Source organism: Eumetopias jubatus, unplaced genomic scaffold (assembly GCF_037043125.1).
Source record: "Eumetopias jubatus isolate StellerSeaLion01/CBP00866 unplaced genomic scaffold, mEumJub1_p1.0 scaffold_6, whole genome shotgun sequence".
Lineage (NCBI taxonomy): Eukaryota > Metazoa > Chordata > Mammalia > Carnivora > Otariidae > Eumetopias > Eumetopias jubatus.
The window spans coordinates 98,949,882-98,968,849 of NW_028274812.1; positions in this window are offsets into that span (position 1 = coordinate 98,949,882).

Genomic DNA, 18,968 nt, shown 5'->3' on the forward strand with positions numbered 1-18,968 from the left:
GATAGTTTGTAAACCTTAGAGAACTATGTCCTATCTTGGAAAATTTTATGCTACCTTATTCCTTATCTCTCCTGGATGAATGAAGTATCAACGCGAAAAGGTAGTTGTCAAAAAAAACAATTTGATAAGAGTTGCTGGAATGGGGTCTCTCCTCTGCCACTTAGCAAATAACAGGGTAAGTGTTGACCTGCTTGTTATTTGATCTGTAAAATGGGGGTACTCACTGCCTGGAGGGAGGCTTGTGAGACATAACTGAGAGCAAATGTTAAGTGCCTGCCAGCACGGAAATACTCCATGATACTTCCATTATTACTGCAAATTCCAAGTTTCACAAAAACAAACTTTCATTTTGATGTGTTACAAAAAACATCCTTTGGTCAAAGCCATTTAAAACAATTTCCCCCTTGTTGAGTTCCTGAATTTTGTTCTTTTCCCTGCCTTTCCACTTCCTGATGGTTCCTGTCCTCTGGTCAGTGTGGCTCTGACTCAAGTGCTTCTCACAGGGATGACCCTTACTCTAGCTCGTGGCACTGGGTTCCTCAGCCTTCTTCCAGGGACTGGGATCTGCCCGGCGTGGGCAGTGTTACCTCTGTCCTCACAACAGCCCTGTGAGGTATGATCATTAGGAAAACAGGACGAAGGTCACGAGGAGAAAGCCTCGTAGAAACCAAATAGGTTATGCCCTTCTCATTTTTCCTGAGTTTTCAAACTGGTCTTAATGATTCCAGACTTCCCGAGGTCAGGGTTCCCCAAAGGGTTTGCTCAGTGGAATAAGGCAGGTGTGAGTCACCTGTGTGCTGGCCACCTGAGCTCTGTGGGAGTTCTCTGCCTCCCCTGCCATGGTTGCTCCCCTCTCCCAGGAGCCAGGTCTCACTGTTTGAGCTTCAGAGTAGGGAAGAGGGGAGGTGGAGTGCTGCGCACGGGTCGCACAGGAAATCTCTGCAGAGAGCCCAGAGTTGGCAGAGGAAATGAGCCCTGCACTGGGAAGCAAGGGTGCTGCCTTCGAGCTCCTTTTCTGACATACTGTGGCTGAGTTAGTGAGCCAAACTGGGCAAGTCACTTCCTTAGAGGGAAATAACTTGGTTTCTTTATCTGGGAAGGGAGGTGGTTGAAATAGGTGATCTGAGGTCCCTTCTGGTAATGCATATGACTCTTAGCACCCAGTGTCTGTTATACCCACAAGACACGTTATATAGGCCCTGGCACCACTTGGAGGCAGGTTGGAATGAGTCTCCCAGCATCTTGTTAAATATCCTTTTTGAGGGTAGTGATTTTGGGGCTTCTCTATTTTGTGGGTAGAACTCTGGGATGTTTCCATTTATCTCAAGGGGTTTTATTTAATTCCTAGAAAAATTTTAGAATAAAATGTGTTTTTGTTTAACTTCATTTTAGTTTGCTGAAATACAAACCTAGTTCACTTTCATTGTCAGGTCTGATGCCTCAGGATTGAATGCTGGTTTCTCTCTGGTCCGTTATTAACCAGCATGTAATCCTAGCTCATTCTCTTCAGTCTTTCCTCAAGGGAGACAATTAAGATTCTAAATTCTTTTTTGAAATATTTTTACTATTAAACCCTGAGTATGTTCCCACAGCCTGTAGGAGGATATTAACCTCTGCTGAGATCTACTGTTCTGATAATCGTTCTCCCAGCAGGTACTTTTGCTAGCAAGCTAAGCCTTCCTACCTTTAAGTACCAACATTTAACCTTGATATAGAAAGGTCGGCTCATGCCATCTTACGTATGTGTGCTACTATTCTATTAATATGTGAATGGAGTCCTGAATGAGAGCTATAATAAAGTTTGATAAGATCTCCAAAAATGTAGCCTAAAGTTGGAGTTGAACTATGTGCATAGTTCTATTTTTTTTTTTTAAAGATTTGATTTATTTGACAGAGACACTGAGAGAGGGAACACAAGCAGGGGGAGTGGGGAGGGAGAAGCAGACTTCCCGCTGAGCAGGGAGCCCAATGTGGGACTCGATCCCAGGACCCAGGGATCATGACGCGAGCCGAAGGCAGACACTTAACGACTGAGGCACCCAGGTGACCCCGTAGTTCTATTTTTTTAAAAATGTTACTGTGACTAATAAAACATAATGTACAAAATAGAGAACAAAAATTATTTTACCACCTTACTATAACTATTATAATTTATCCTTTTTAAAAAAATTTTTTATTGTTATGTTAATCACCATACATTACATCATTAGCTTTTGATATAGTGTTCCATGATTCATTCTTTGTGCATAACACCCAGTGCTCCACGCAGAATGTGCCCTCTTTAATACCCATCACCAGGCTAACCCACCCCCCACCCCCCTCCCCTCTAGAACCCTCAGTTTGTTTCTCAGAGTCCATCGTCTCTCATGGTTCGTCTCCCCCTCCGACTTACTCCCCTTCATTCTTCCCCTCCTGCTATCTTCTTTTTTTTTTTTCTTAACATATATTGCATTATTTGTTTCAGAGGTACAGATCTGTGATTCAACAGTCTTGCACAATTCACAGCGCTCACCATAGCACATACCCTCCCCAATGTCTATCACCCAGCCACCCCCTCCCTCCCACCCCCCACCACTCAAGCAACCCTCAGTTTGTTTCCTGAGATTAAGAATTCCTGATATCAGTGAGGTCATATAATACATGTCTTTCTCTGATTGACTTATTTCACTCAGCATAACACCCTCCAGTTCCATCCACGTCATTGCAAATGGCAAGATCTTGTTCCTTTTGATGGCTGCATAATATTCCATTGTGTATATATACCACATCTTCTTTATCCACTCATCTGTCGATGGACATCTTGGCTCTTTCCACAGTTTGGCTATTGTGGACATTGCTGCTATAAACATTGGGGTGCATGTACCCCTTCAGATCCCTACATTTGTATCTTTGGGGTAAATACCCAGTAGTGCAATTGCTGCATCGTATGGTAGCTCTATTTTCAACTGGTTGAGGAACCTCCATACTGTTTTCCAGAATGGCTGCACCAACTTGCATTCCCACCAACAGTGTAGGAGGGTTCCCCTTTCTCTGTATCCCTGCCAACATCTGTCGTTTCCTGACTTGTTAATTTTAGCCATTCTGACTGGTGTGAGGTGGTATCTCATTGAGGTTTTGATTTGGATTTCCCTGATGCCGAGCGATGTTGAGCACTTTTTCATGTGTCTGTTGGCCATTTGGGTGTCTTCTTTGGAAAAATGTCTGTTCATGTCTTCTGCCCATTTCTTGATTGGATTATTTGTTCTTTGGGTGTTGAGTTTGATGAGTTCTTTATAGATTTTGGATACTAGCCCTTTATCTGATATGTCATTTGCAAATATTCTCTCCCATTCTGTCGGTTGTCTTTTGGTTTTGTGGACTGTTTCTTTTGCTGTGCAAAAGCTTTTTATCTTGATGAAATCCCAATAGTTCATTTTTGCCCTGGCTTCCTTTGCCTTTGGCAATGTTTCTAGGAAGAAGTTGCTGCGGCTGAGGTCGAAGAGGTTGCTACCTGTGTTCTCCTTTAGGATTTTGATGGACTCCTGTCTCACGTTTAGGTCTTTCAACCATTTGGAGTCTATTTTTGTGTGTGGTGTAAGGAAATGGTCCAATTTCATTCTTCTGCATGTGGCTGTCCAATTTTCCCAACACCATTTGTTGAAGAGACTGTCTTTTTGCCATTGGACATTCTTTCCTGCTTTGTCAAAGATTAGTTGACCATAGAGTTGAGGGTCCATTTCTGGGCTCTCGATTCTGTTCCACTGATCTATGTGTCTGTTTTTGTGCCAGTACCATACTGTCTTGATGATGACACCTTTGTAATAGAGCTGGAAGTCCGGAATTGTGATGCCGCCAGCTTTGCTTTTCTTTTTCAACATTCCTCTGGCTATTCGGGGTCTCTTCTGGTTCCATACAAATTTTAGGATTATTTGTTCCATTTCTTTGAAAAAAGTGGATGGTATTTTGTTGGGGATTGCATTGAATGTGTAGATTGCTCTAGGTAGCATTGACATCTTCACAATGTTTGTTCTTCCAATCCATGAGCATGGAACGTTTTTCCATTTCTTTGTGTCTTCCTCAATTTCTTTCATGAGTATTTTATAGTTTTTTGAGTACAGATCCTTTGCCTCTTTAGTTAAATTTATTCCTAGGTATCTTATGGTTTTGGGTGCAATTATAAATGGGATCAACTCCTTGATTTGTCTCTCTTCTGTCTTGTTGTTGGTGTATAGGAATGCCACTGATTTCTGTGCATTGATTTTATATCCTGCTACTTTACTGAATTCCTGTATGAATTCTAGCAGTTTTGGGGTGGAGTCTTTTGGGTTTTCCACATACAGTATCATATCATCTGCAAAGAGTGAGGGTTTGACTTCCTCTTTGCCGATTTGGATGCCTTTGATTTCTTTTTGTTGTCTGATTGCTGTGGCTAGGACTTCTAATACTATGTCGAATGGCAGTGGTGATAGTGGACATCCCTGCCACGTTCCTGACCTTAGGGGAAAAGCTCTCAGCTTTTCCCCATTGAGAATGATATTCGCTGTAGGTTTTTCATAGATGGCTTTTATGATATTGAGGTATGTACCCTCTATCCCCATACTCTGAAGAGTTTTGATCAAGAAAGGATGCTGTACTTTGTCAAATGCTTTTTCTGCATCTATTGAGAGGATCATATGATTCTTGTTCTTTTTTTTGTTAATGTATTGTGTCACGTTGATTTACTTGCGGATGTTGAACCAACCTTGCAGCCCAGGGATAAATCCCACTTGGTCATGGTGAATAATCCTTTTAATGTACTGTTGGATCCTATTGACTAGTATTTTGGTGAGAATTTTTGCATCCATGTTCATCAAGGATATTGGTCTGTAATTCTCCTTTTTGATGGGGTCTTTGTCTGGTTTTGGGATCAAAGTAATAGTGGCCTCATAAAATGAGTTTGGAAGTTTTCCTTCCATTTCTATTTTTTGGAACAGTTTCAGGAGAATAGGTATTAATTCTTCTTTAAATATTTGATAGAATTCCCCTGGGAAGCCATCTGGCCCCGGGCTTTTGTTTGTTGGGAGATTTTTGATGACTGCTTCAATTTCCTTAGTGGTTATAGGTCTGTTCAGGTTTTCTATTTCTTCCTGGTTCAGTTTTGGTAGTTGATACATTTCTAGGAATGCATCCATTTCTTCCAGGTTATCTAATTTGCTGACATAGAGTTGCTCATAATGTGTTCTTATAATTGTTTGTATTTCTTTGGTGTTGGTTGTGATTGCTCCTCTTTCATTCATAATTTTGTTGATTTGAGTCATTTCTCTTTTCTTTTTGATAAGTCTGGCCAGGGGTTTGTCAATCTTGTTAATTCTTTCAAAGAACCAGCTCCTAGTTTCGTTGATCTGTTCTACTGTTCTTTTGGTTTCTATTTCATTGATTTCTGCTCTGATCTTTCTTATTTATCTTCTCCTGCTGGGTTTAGGCTTTATTTGCTGTTTTTTCTCTAGCTCCTTTAGGTGTAGGGTTCGGTTGTGTATTTGAGACCTTTCTTATTTCTTGAGAAAGGCTTGTATTGCTATATACTTTCCTCTTAGGACTGCCTTTGCTGTATCCCAAAGATTTTGAACAGTTGTGTTTTCATTTTCATTGGTTTCCATGAATTTTTTTAATTCTTCTTTAATTTCCTGGTTGACCCATTCATTCTTTAGTAGGATGCTCTTTAGCCTCCATGTATTTGAGTTCTTTTCGACTTTCCTCTTGTGATTGAGTTCTAGTTTCAAAGCATTGTGGTCCGAAAATATGCAGGGAATGATCCCAATCTTTTGGTACCGGTTGAGACCTGATTTGTGACCTAGGATGTGATCAATTCTGGAGAATGTTCCATGGGCACTAGAGAAGAATGTATATTCCGTTGCTTTGGGATGGAATGTTCTGAATGTGTCTGTGAAGTCCATTTGGTCCAATGTTTCATTTAAAGTCTTTATTTCCTTGTTGATCTTTTGCTTTGATGATCTGTCCATTTCAGTCAGGGGGGTGTTAAAGTCCCCCACTATTATTGTATTGTTGTCAATGTGTTTCTTTGCTTTTGTTATTAATTGCCTTATATAATTGGCTGCTCCCATGTTAGGGGCATAGATATTTGCAGTTGTTAGATCTTCTTGTTGGATAGACCCTTTAAGTAGGATATAGTGTCCTTCTTCATCCGTTATTACAGTCTTTGTTTTAAAATCTAATTTGTCTGATATAAGGATTGCCACCCCAGCTTTCTTTTGGTGTCCATTAGCATGGTAAATGGTTTTCCACCCCCTCACTTTCAATCTGGGGGTGTCTTTGGGTCTAAAATGAGTCTCTTGCAGACAGCATATTGATGGGTCTTGTTTTTTAATCCAATCTGATAGCCTGTGTCTTTTGATTGGGGCATTGAGCCCATTTACATTCAGGGTAACTATGGAAAGATATGAATTTAGTGCCATTGTATTGCCTGTAAGGTGACTGTTACTGTATATCGTCTGTGTTCCTTTCTGATCTATGCTGCTTTTAGGCTCTCTCTTTGCTTAGAGGACCCCTTTCAATATTTCTTGTAGGGCCGGTTTCGTGTTTGTAAATTCCTTTAGTTTTTGTTTGTCCTAGAAGCTTTTTATCTCTCCTATTTTCAATGACAGCCTAGCTGGATATAATATTCTTGGCTGCATATTTTTCTCGTTTAGTGCTCTGAAGATACCATGCCAGTCCTTTCTGGCCTGCCAGGTCTCTGTGGATAGGTCTGTTGCCAATCTAATGTTTCTACCATTGTAGGTTACATATCTCTTCTCCCGAGCTGCTTTCAGGATTTTCTCTTTGTCTCTGAGACTCGTAAGTTTTATTATTAGATGTTGGGGTGTTGACCTATATTTATTGATTTTGAGAGGGGTTCTCTGTGCCTCCCAGATTTTGATGCCTGTTTCCTTCCGCACATTAGGGAAGTTCTCTGCTATAATTTGCTCCAATATACCTTCTGCCCCTCTCTCTCTTTCTTCTTCTTCTGGGATCCCCATTATTCTAATGTTGTTTTGTCTTATCATATCGCTTATCTCTCGAATTCTGCCCTCGTGATCCTGTAGTTGTTTATCTCTTTCTCAGCCCCTTTATTTTCCATCATTTGGTCTTCTATATTACTGAGTCTCTCTTCTGCCTCATTTATCCTAGCAGTTAGTGCCCCCATTTTTGATTGCACCTCATTAATAGCCTTTTTGATTTCGACTTGGTTAGATTTTAGTTCTTTTATTTCTCCAGAAAGCGTTTCTCTAATAACTTCCACGCTTTTTTCAAGCCCAGCTAGTATCTTTAAAGTCATGATTCTGAACTCGAGGTCCGACATCGTACTAATATCCGTATTGAGTAGGTCCCTGGCCGACTGTACTACCTCTTGTTCTTTTTGCTGAGGTGATTTTTTTCGTCTTGTCATTTTGTCCAGAGGAGAATAGATGAATGAGAGAACAAAATGCTAACAGGTTAACAACGTCCCCAGCAAATATACTCTATACAAATCAGAAAAGACCTGAAATCAGGGTAAAAGAAAGGGAAGGAAAGAAAAAAGAAAGAGGAGGAAAAAAAAAAGAAAAAGATAAAAACAAACAAAACCAGAACAAAACAAAAAAACCAATATGATCAATTATGATCAGGCTAGTGCATAGATCAGTGCCACACACTAGATTTTGGGCATATTTTGGTCTGTTAGAAGAAAGTGCCTCCTAAAATTTTAAAGGAAGAAAGACTTACATATGTACAAAATAAGGGTTGATACAATGAAGGGATGGAAGATGACTGTAAAGATGAAAATTATAAAAGATTTTATAAAAGGCATTGATAAGTTGTTTGAAAAAAGAAAGAAGAAGATTAAAAAAAAAGAGGGAGAGAATGTGATCAGGCAGGAGACTAGAACAAAGCCATACACTAGTGATTTAGGGTATATTTTGATCTGTTAGAAGAAACTGTATCTCAAAATTTTAAAGAGAGAACAACTTATATATATATGCCAAAAATAAGGGTAACTACTATGAAGGGATAAAATATGACTCTAAAAATGAAAAATAAAAATGTTTTTTTAAAAAGGGATTGATACGATGTTGGTTGAAAAAGGGAAAAAGAAAAATTAAAAAAAACAGTTAAAAAAATTAACTTTGAAAAACTAATGAATCATGGTAAAAAAGCCATGAATTCTATGTGCAGTATTCCCCTAGCACTGGAGTTCTCCCGTTCTCCTTGATCGGTAAATCTGGTCTTGGCTTGCTGGCTGTTCGTGCTGATCTTCTGGGGGAGGGGCCTGTTGCCGTGGTTCCCAAATGTCTTTGCCGGAGGCAGAATTGCCCCACCCTTGTCGGTCTGGGCTAAGCAATCTGTTCGGGTTTGCTCTCGGGAGCTTTTGTTCCCTGCAAGCTCTCGGTACAGCTTTGGAGGACCAGAGTGAAAATGGTGGCCTCCCAATCTCTGCCCGGAGGAGCCGAGAACTCAGGGCCCCGCTCCTCAGTGCGCCCCCAGAGAAAAGCAGTCACTCCCGTCTCCCCGGTCTCCGGCCGCACTCCGTGCTCACCTGGCCTGTGATCGAGTGTTTCTGTCTCTAGCTCCCGACCCCGTGTGGAGTCTCCAAACCCAGCAGATCCCTGCGGTGCGCTCCCGCGCCACTCCTCCCGGGGGAGGGAGGGCAGTCTCCCTGGATCTGCCGCTTGTTGGGTCCCTGCTGGAGGCGCAGTGGCCCGACTGGGACGCGGATCACAGTTTATGGCAACCCCAAGCTGAGTGAGAGCCCGCGCCTCGGCTCTGTCTCTGCAGCCGGCTTCCCCGCTCCGATACCTGGGAGCTCTGTTGCACTCAGGCACCCCCCGTCTTTCTGTGACCCCAAGGGTCCTGAGACCACACTGTCCTGTGAGGGTTCCACCCCCAGCTTAGCCACTGGAGCGACGTCCCTCAGCGGAGCCGACTTCTAAAAGTTCTGATTTTGTGCTCCGCGGCTCTATCACTTGCCAGAAGCAGCCGACGGAGGCCCCCTCCCCCGCCGTCTATCCTCCTGAATATCGCCTCGGATTCACTTCTCCGCATGTCCTACCTTCCAGTAAGTGGTCACTTCTTTGTTCAGAGAGTTGTTGCTACTCTCTTCTTCGGTCTCCTGTTGAGTTCGTAGGTGTTCGGAACGGTTTGATCCCTATTTAGCTGAATTCCTGAGACCAGACGAAATCCAGGTCTCCTACTCCTCCGCCATCTTGCTCCCTATTATAATTTATTCTTGATGAACTTTAAAACCAGTTTTGAAAGTGACACCTCACAATATACCCAGTGGTACCAGCAAGTTACAGATGAGGCACTTGAGAGTGAGATTAACAAATAATTGTAGGGATTTAGGGAGTAAGAATGTTTTGAAACTTTGAATTGAAAGTCAGAGTTCTGAAAATCCTGCAGAAGTAGTGAAATTACATGTCACATTTAACTCGAATGGATAATAAAACACTTAACAAATTAGAATTAACAGAGGGATGCTGTATACAGGTTCTAAGCTCCCAAGCAAACTAACTCCCAGAGACAGTGACTCCATGTACTTAGTGACTGGGGCAGGGGAGAAGAGCTGGCCCTACTAATAGTGATCATTTGTTAAGAGCTTATAATATATATATACTAAGTGCCATGTAAATCATCTCATTAAATCTTCCCTACCGTCCTCTGAAATGCGTTTTACTCTCACAATTTTTCTGAAGAGGGAGTAGGCTTGGAGAGGTCAGAGAATTAGCTCAGGGCCTCCTAGCTCGTAGCCAGTAGAGTCCAGATTCAAATTCAGGGCCATCTTGGTTCTTAACTACTATAGTCTAACCATGATTTCATGTTGCTGCCTTCAAAGGGCCGAGACTGCTCTAGGGAGCTGGAGTCGGTCACAACTATGTCTATGAGTGGAGCTGGTGTGACAGCCTGGGCACCAGGGTGCAGAGATGAAATTGAAGACCTTCCACCATCAGTGATGCTCTCGGCAATTTGCCCTCGGACCAGTTTGGCAATGACTGGTATTTGCTATTTCATACCATCTCACAAAGTTTGTGCTAGGGTGGGCCCTACAGTTACCAGGAAACTACCATTCTGGAACCTGTTTAAAATTTTTTTAACTAAAACAAGTATAATTTTTTCTTAGTATAAAAACAGAATCTTTTCATTAGAGAAACCCTAGAAAATAGCCATAAGAAGTAAATAGGAGCACCTGTAATCTAGTCACCCAGAGAAAATATACCTTGGATTTCTTTTTTTCCAGGTAAGTCTCTATATATCCCTATATAGTTGGGCATTTATTGTTATTAATTTTTCATGATTATAAATAATACTGTGTTGAGCAGCCCTGTTGCCAAATTTTTATGTCCATACTTATTTACTTCCTTAGGATGATTTCCTAGAAGTGTAATTGTTGGGTCAAAATATGAACATTATTAAAGTTTTAGATATGTTTCACTAAGTTACCAATTTATGTCCCCACACATATGTATGAGGGATGCCCTCTGTCTGACATCCTTGCTGACATTGGATGTCTTGCTCAGCCCCACCCACACCTTTTTTAAATTGCCAAATTTACTCTGGTTTGGATTTGAAATTAATTTTTTTAAAGATTTTATTTATTTATTCATGAGAGAGAGAGAGAGAGAGAGAGAGGCAGAGGGAGAAGCAGGCTCCCAAGGAGCAGGGAGCCCGATGCGGGACTCAATCCCAGGACTCTGGGATCATGACGTGAGCTGAAGGCAGACGCTTAACCATCTGAGCCACCCAGGCCGCCCTTGAAATTAATTTTTTGATCTCATACTATGTACTTCCCATATAATACCTTCCGTAGTAGTTGCAATTCAGACTTACGGAATTGCTTTAAAAATTCTATCATTACAAACAGCAAGTGTGGAGAAGGCAACTTCCCACAGCTATATAATCTTTGAGAACTGGAGATGAAAAGTCAGTAGAGCAAGGCATCTTAAGAGCTGTCACTGAAACCATCTGGCCTGCTCTTGTTTCCATTTATCTGGTTCACAGCCAGATAAATGTGTGTAAGACAATGCGTAAAGCCTAGAAAGGGTTCAGAGTAAAACAAGTCAAGGCTGGTTTTATTTCTCCTCATCTTCAGAGAACAGGCAGAGTCACTCAGGTGTCCTGACCCCAGTCCAGACATCACTGAGAAAATGCTGCTCACTCTTCAAGTCTGATCCTCTGACAACTGCTCTCCTTTCCACCATGCCCTGGGTATCTTTGTTGTAAATTTTTCTCCAGCTTGCATCTGCATTACCTCTCTGGGCTTGGGGTCAGAAGCCCTGTTTTGAACTGCAAAATCTATTATTTGGTAGCTGCGTGGCTTTGGACAGTTGCCACATACTTTTTAGGTCTCAATTTCTTAACTTGTGAAACGGAGAGATTTATCATCTTTCTCATGCAATTGTCTTGAGAGGCAAAATCAAGTATATGAAAATGCTTTGTAAGTGTATGGCTTTCCCTACCATGTAAGGCTATTAATATTAGAATCACTTTCCTTCCTTGATAGCACTTTGTTAAAGAGAAAAATGGCCCTGGAAGAGTTGGAGAGAAGGGCCCCTTTATTTGAAGATGGATACTGGAGGGAGTACGAGGCCTCGGTCCAAGCCGGGCTCCTCCCCCAGAGTGGTCTGTGGGAAAACCATCCAACCTCCATCATCAGCTAAGGGGGTTACTTCTGAAGACCTATGCAGCTCCTGAAATCTGCGATGGAGGCCAACGGCAAAGGTAAAGAGGAGCCTCCCTGCCTTAATGGCTATTGTGAGTTGGGGGGGGGCAGGTGAAAGGGTGCTCTGGACAGATGCATTTGTAAGGTATGAGAGGTGTCACGGAGTAAGAAAGTCAGCAGTGGTGTTCTCTGCGTTATTTGCTTAGCATAAAACCTGGGTAATGGACATAAACGTGCAATCTACTGGAAGCTTTCTCTCCAGCTTAAATAAGTACACCTGTCTGCATGTCCAAGAACCTTCTCAGCGTCTATGTTTTTTCCCTGATATCTTTCCCCATCCACTATCTTCTGATCTCCTCTCGGGTCAGATGCAGCAGAGGAAGCGGCAGAACAAGCCTGCTAACTGGGGAGCACTTGCTCTCTGCCCCCACGGGCTCTGCTTTTCCTTTCCACGTCTCTTCCCGTCTGCTTTCCTCCTCCTCCAACCTTCTCCCTTGTGTCCCCTGCAGTCCCTCACCTCTGCAACGATGAACCACCCCTTGCAGGAAACCCATTTCATCCTGCTACTCTACAGTGTTGCTACGCAAATGAGGGGAGCCCCGAGAGTCATCATTGTGAATCAGTCCCATGGCAGGAGTGAAAGTAACACATTTCTCAGAAGGGTGGTTGTTCTGTTGCTCTTTCTCTGGCCTTCCCCCCACCCCCAAGTTATTCTCTTCTTAGCCTGGATCTTTGTGGGAAACATACTTAGAATTCTTAGCATTTGGAGTCATGTAATTGTTTTCCGTAGAAAGAGGAAAAAACTGAAGAAAAGGGCAGAAGATACATAACTGTATCCACCCACATGTGCACACTCATAAATACCCCTACTCCCAAGACTGAGATTGCGGGTATGTTTAATTAAAATATCAATACTTTTTTTTGTTTGTTTGTTTTTCATAGGATCCCAAAGTTGAAGAGACCTTGAAGGAGGTCCGGTCTAAAGAGCCCCCTGATACATGATTGCCTTCTGGGATGTCACTACCTGATATTCCCCAACATCTTGGTGTGACCTTCTGGTGACAGTCTAATCTCTCTCCATTTTACAAAACTTCCAAATACTTGAAAACAATATTATGTGTCTATAAGTTTTCTCTTGTTCAAAATAACCCTCTCTAATAATTTTTTGGGCAGCCCATCTGATCTCTTAGGAATTGAAAGTAATGTAGGGGAGGAAAACCTTTCTCTTGCACCCTTTTAGGTTCTGTACCCAGGCCCTGTAAATTAAACTGACAAAAGACAGATTAACGGGAGAAAGGGTTTGTTATGTATGCATATGGAGGACTTCATAGGAGAGATATGAAGGACCAAAGAAGTAGTTAGACACGGGGATTCATATTCTATTTTAACAAAGAGTGATAAACTATGGAGAAGTAACTAGACAAAGGGTTGGACTTCTGTGGGAAGTAAATTGTGGGAAGGTAGATATATGGGGAAACTAATAAAAGATAAGGATATTTAGTAGGATTTGTTATGCAGACTCCAGTCGGGACTTCACCATTGATAAGAGCTGCCTGCCATGATTAAGAGTTATCCTCCTCTTCCGAATAGTGGTAGAGGGAGACAACTTTACAAAGGGAAATAGGGAAATTTATGTCATGCTTTTAGACAGAAAGATCGGGGTGGGGGCCAGAGAGCTTTTCCTGCATATTTTATGGTGGCATACTCTGATCCCCTTCATCAGCAAGAAACTTGGTGGAAGAAACAATAAACTAGTGTCAACATCAAATTAAATCAAGTGGATAAATATTCATAGAGTACTAGCTATGAATAGGATATTTTGCTAGGGGTGTGGGAATGGTGGGAACATAAAGCAGAAGTCACAGTTGTCTCCTTTAAAGAGTGTAAGATCCAGAGAACACATTAGGAATAAACGCTTGAAAACTTAAAAAGCCAAAGCACGTACAAATAGCTGTTCAAATGGACAGTAGAAAAGTTGTCTCTAAGTAAATGCTGAGTGAAATGCCATGAGAGTAAGTTGAGAGATCAGAAAAGGGAAAGACTTGTAACCCACTTGTAAGTGGGTTGCCAGTCAGAGGAGACAGATTTTGAGGCAAGAGGCTAAGAATCTGTGGTGAACCTAAATGAGCAGAAACAACCGAAAGGGCCAGTCCAGGGAAAAGGAACTGGCCTAGAGAGAGCCAGGGCTCAGAAATATAAAACATTTTGTGGAGCAGAAGCTGAGAAATGAGTTTCCCTCACATGGCAAGTTTGGGAAAGTGACTTTCTTTAATGAAGTGGGCTGGGGCCACGCATCAGACTCGGGCCAGCGTCCAGGGAATTGGCAGTTTAACCTAGAGGCAAGAGTGGAGTGCAAGGTCATCTTTCTGGGGCTAGACTTGCCATCCCAAGTCACCACCCCAGAACGTTGCTGATTGTCAGTACGACAACAGCGGGGGAAGTCCAGGAGCAAACGTTACTGATCCCTGGTTCCTGTATGACCCCGGTAGAAACAAGCTGAGGAGAAATTTTAGTGGGAGGAAGCCAGGAAAATTCGACAGCATTTGACAAGACATTCACTTGGGCTTTCCCCGGGCACCGGCACTCGGGTCTTAGGTTGACTAATTCAATCCACCTTGATGCAGGAAATCAGCTTGGCTGCTGAGTAAGTGAAAGTCTGCACGAAACCTGAGTTGCCTTCAGCTAGCCTGTGGGTAGCTTGGTTAGGCCTCCCTGAGCGGCTGTCGCTGGGTTATGACACGGAGCAGCCCCACTGACTGTCCTATTCTCTCTGCCCTCACCAGGGGACCTTACGGTTCTTAGCTATGAGGCGGACACGGTTGAGATTTAAGGCTCAGGTTTTCTTGTCCCAGTCACTTTTCCAGAGCACCTGACTCTCCATTTCTGTTTCAGAGAATGTAACGCACCGAGCGGGCCCCACTGTGATTTTACAGGAAGTCTCGTACGTCTTAAAACGTTCCGTAAAGCAGGGCATCCCAGACTTTCATGTGATGGGACACTCGTGAAAATGCAGAGTCCGATTCAATAGGTTTGGGGTGGGGCCAGAGATTCTACATTTATTTTTGCATATATCTTCAGGCACTTTCTGTGAGTGCACATCTACATGCACACACGTACATACCCATGTGCGTGTATGGAGTATGTGTGTATCTATACATACAGAGTAAGGTCATGCATTATATGAACTGTTCCTTGATATTTTCAACAAGTGTTACAACAGAGGTATTTTTAAAGTTGTTGAATTTTCTTGGAAAACAATTTCTAACGGCTATAAAAATTCTATCATTCTGTATGCCGACATTTACTTAACCATTACTCTGTTGTTGGAAATCTAGGGCATTTTCAATTTTCCCATCTAAATATCCTTGTATATGGATATTTGAGTGCATCTCTATTTCTTTAGAACAATTCCCAGGGGTGGACCTTTCTTTTAGGTTTTTGTTCCATATTATTAAATGATCTACACAAAATTCTACCCAAACCACCCCTAGCTGTAATACCTGAAAGTGCCCCCTTTCCCCATTCTCCTATTCATATTGCATGCTTAAAAATCTGTGCCTATTTGGGATGCCTGGGTGGCTCAGTCGGTTAAGCGTCTGCCTTCGGCTCAGGTCATGATCCCAGGGTCCTGGGATCGAGTCCTGCATCGGGCTCCCTGCTCAGTGGGGAGCCTGCTTCTCCCTCTGCCTGCCGCTCCCCCTGCTTGTGTGCTCCCTCTGATTGATAAATAAATAAATAAATAAATAAATCTTTAAAAAAATCTATGCCAATTTGATAGGCTAAATATGCTATCTTAGTTTAAATTGTATTACTTTGATTACCCTTGAGGTTAAACTGCTTTTTCATATATTTTCTATTTTAATTTCTTTTGGTAGCCACTGTTTCCTTTTTCTTTTTAACTGAGGTATAACTGATAGATGACATTATGTTCAAGTGTACGATCTGATATTTTTATACATTGCAAAATGATTACCACAGTAAGTCTAGTTAATATCTGTCAACCGAGAGTCTACCTTTTTTTTTTTTTTAAGATTTATTTATTATTTGGGAGAGAAAGAGCATGCAGGGATGAGCGGCAGAGGGAGAGAAAGAATCTCAAGCAGACTCCCTGCTGACTGTGGAGCCTGATGCAGGGCTTGATCCCGAGATCCTGACGTGAGCCAAAACCAAGAGTCAGAAGCACAACCGATGGAGCCAACAAGTTCCCAGGATCAAAATGAACAGCAAGGCCCCCTGGATGGTGTGGGCGTGGGGGCGGTGCTTACTTTCTCACTGCAAATGTTTGTTGGTTCCACTCCTGCTGCCTCTCTTTCTGAGGCTGCTGTGTCCTCCCTCCACCTCACTTTGCAGCTATGTCGACATCCTGGGACTCTGTGTGTAAACAATTTTAGACCTGGAATCGATGGAAGAGAATGAAAGCACAATGTCAGCATAGAGACTCTTTAAAGACTAGGTTCGTGACTCTTTAAAGTTCCCCTGCTCTGTCAGCTACCACACTTTCTCACTGGCATCCCTCATTTCTCTTCCCTCCGGGGATAACTCAGATTCCTGTTATTTGTATGTGTAGCGCCTTCCTCTTAGTTTCTACCCTGGAAGAACAGCATTTTCCTCTCTGTATTTACCATGGATAGAGGAAGGCTCTTATCATTGCACTTCCCAAAAGGCCCACGGTAAGTTCTCTCCAAAACAGAGGTACCATCTGGTCTGACATAAGATTCATGGCACTCCTGCGTGGAGGAAACTGTCCTGGTGATTTCCTTCTTTTTTTGGACAGTACTTTTATTTTTCTTCTTACCCATGTTAGTTTAGGTGCCCAGCACAGTGACTGGCACAGAGTGGGCATTTAATAAATGGTGTTTTTGTTAACAAGGAGATAAAGCTCTGGTGCAAAAGGTTTCCACAGTCCAGAGAACAGATTCAGAATTGAGGGGTCCCTCATTTGATCTGGAACTTTCTGCAGTGACCTTAACCCTGTCTCACCCAGGATTCTCACATGGCACCCTGGGGAAACACCTTTGCTGAGTCTTTATCTTCCCCTTTACATTTCTTCTTTGTCAGCTTTTGTCTTCAGTCTTCTTCCTTCATATCTCTTCACTGCAACTCTTCACACAGATTCATTTTCTCATCAGATGATCAGGAATTGTACTCTGTTTTAGACAGACAGACGGAACACACACAGATATTGAGACACTTATAGAGAGAAAGGAAAGGAGGGGTTTTCTGTGTTTTTTATCCCTGTTGAGCTAAGCCCCATGTAATTCTTATGCCCACAAACATCAGCATTTGAGAATCCTGACACAATATTTTCATTGACAAATGATCATTATAATAAGCTCTTTCTAGTGGTTAAATCAAAAGTAAAGTTGTTCTTGAAAATCTTTTCACGGTGAAAATGTGTTCAACTTAAGAAAAGGGAGGGGGTGTTGGTTGCTATGGAGTGTGATTTTTCTGGAGATTCTGGAAAGCACACAATGAGTTTGAATTTAGCTTCAAACAAAATAGGTAAAACCGAATTCACAGGCACAAAGAATTCTGGAACTGGAAATGATCTTTTGCATTAAAAGGAGGAAAAAGGATTATGTGGAGTTTGTAGGGTCTGTAGCTTTAAATCTGTAAGAAATGCGGTCATGTTACCACATGGTTTTCTTCAACAGGGGACAGAAAGGTAAGGTTATAAAAGGGAATGGGACGTGGACTTTCTAAATGATCTAGGGGCTAAAATGGCAAATAAGCCATGTATATGATTAGTTTGAATAGCCTAGGCAGAGGAAGAATTTTTATGACTGAGGAGGAGAAGAGCCGTAAGAAGCTTGAAGATGGGCATTAATTATGGCTTTTACTTTGAGGCCATTCTGACCCAATGTTCTTTTTTTTTTAATTTAATTTATTTATTTGACAGAGAGAGACACAGCGAGAGAGGGAATGCAAGCAGGGGGAGTGGGAGAGGGAGAAGCAGGCTCCCCAATGAGCAGGGAACCCGATGCGGGGCTCGATCCCAGGACCCTGGGATCATGACCTGAGCCGAAGGCAGACGCTTAACGACTGAGCCACCCAGGCGCCCCTGACCTGATGTTCTTAACTTGTATTCAGGAAGATCTGACGAACATAAATAAGTACTTTAGGGAAATTAGAAAGCAGGGTTTTAATAACATTTGGAGATAAGACTGAGGTTAAAGTAAATTATATACTAATAGCTTGCGTTTAGTGAATGATAATCTCAGTTTATTTTTTGCATTTAATCCCTTATAAATATTCTTTAGACCTAGTATATGGTAATATCATTTAACTGGCTATTTTGATAAGGAGTCAGAGCTCTGATAAAGAAAATGAAAATAAACAGAAAAGCCTATAAAATTACTTAATGTTTCTATCAGTCAGTTTAGACTGGGATAAAAAAACTTCAATTTGGAAAGAGAAAGAACGGGAGGTGCATAATAGTTTTGGTCTGTAGCAACCTTGAAAAGGATTGACGTGGTTGGCACTGTGGGGATCCCATAGCCAGGGCATGTGGGCTATTCTTTGATTAGACCTGGATTCTGTTTTCTGAGAGGGGTCCACCTCCTAAGTACTCATGTGGTCCCTGGCTCCACCTCCTGGGAGTTTTCTCCCCTCCACGCACTCCCCCCCCCAATAATCTCTGGCCGCATCTGAAGTAGTGTTGGCGAATATACCTTCCTTGGGACCTTACTTCCTGCTCCTAGATGGGCATAGGACTGAGACCTGTTTGTGACTAGCTTAGAACTCTCAAAAACTTAGTGAACTTTTATCTAAGTTGGTTCTTTTCGTGGTATAATTCCCAGAACTCTCTATTTCTTTGCTTTTTCATTCCTGTAAGTCTCTCTCCCTCTCTTGATTTAGGGGTAGATTACTGGAACTATACCCTTACAGTCTTTATTCTGAGTCCTTTTACCCAATTAAAAGCATTTACTAGATGCTTCATTTTGATTCTTGCCTGTAGGAAGTTTATTTGGTTGAAAGGTTTTACTGGGCATTTCTCCCTCAAAGCCTTTTTCAATCTATCTTTGGTTTTTGGAGGCTAGAAAGAATTGTTTTTTTTAAGGCTTTGAGTTTCTGGACTCTTTGTTCTCTTTCATTTTGTTTGTAAACTTGCCAGAGATGGCCAGGATAATGGTCAATTATGTGCTTTATGAAAATGATTATTTATTAAGCATCAATAGGATTTTAAGCATGGGGTTAAAATAGAATTTGTTCAGGGAGTCTATGAAACTACCTGGGGATATAATTCTGAATCTCTTACTGATGTCATTAATTTCTTTGGTTTTGTTTTCCCATTCATAAAATGGAGCTAAAGATAGTCCTG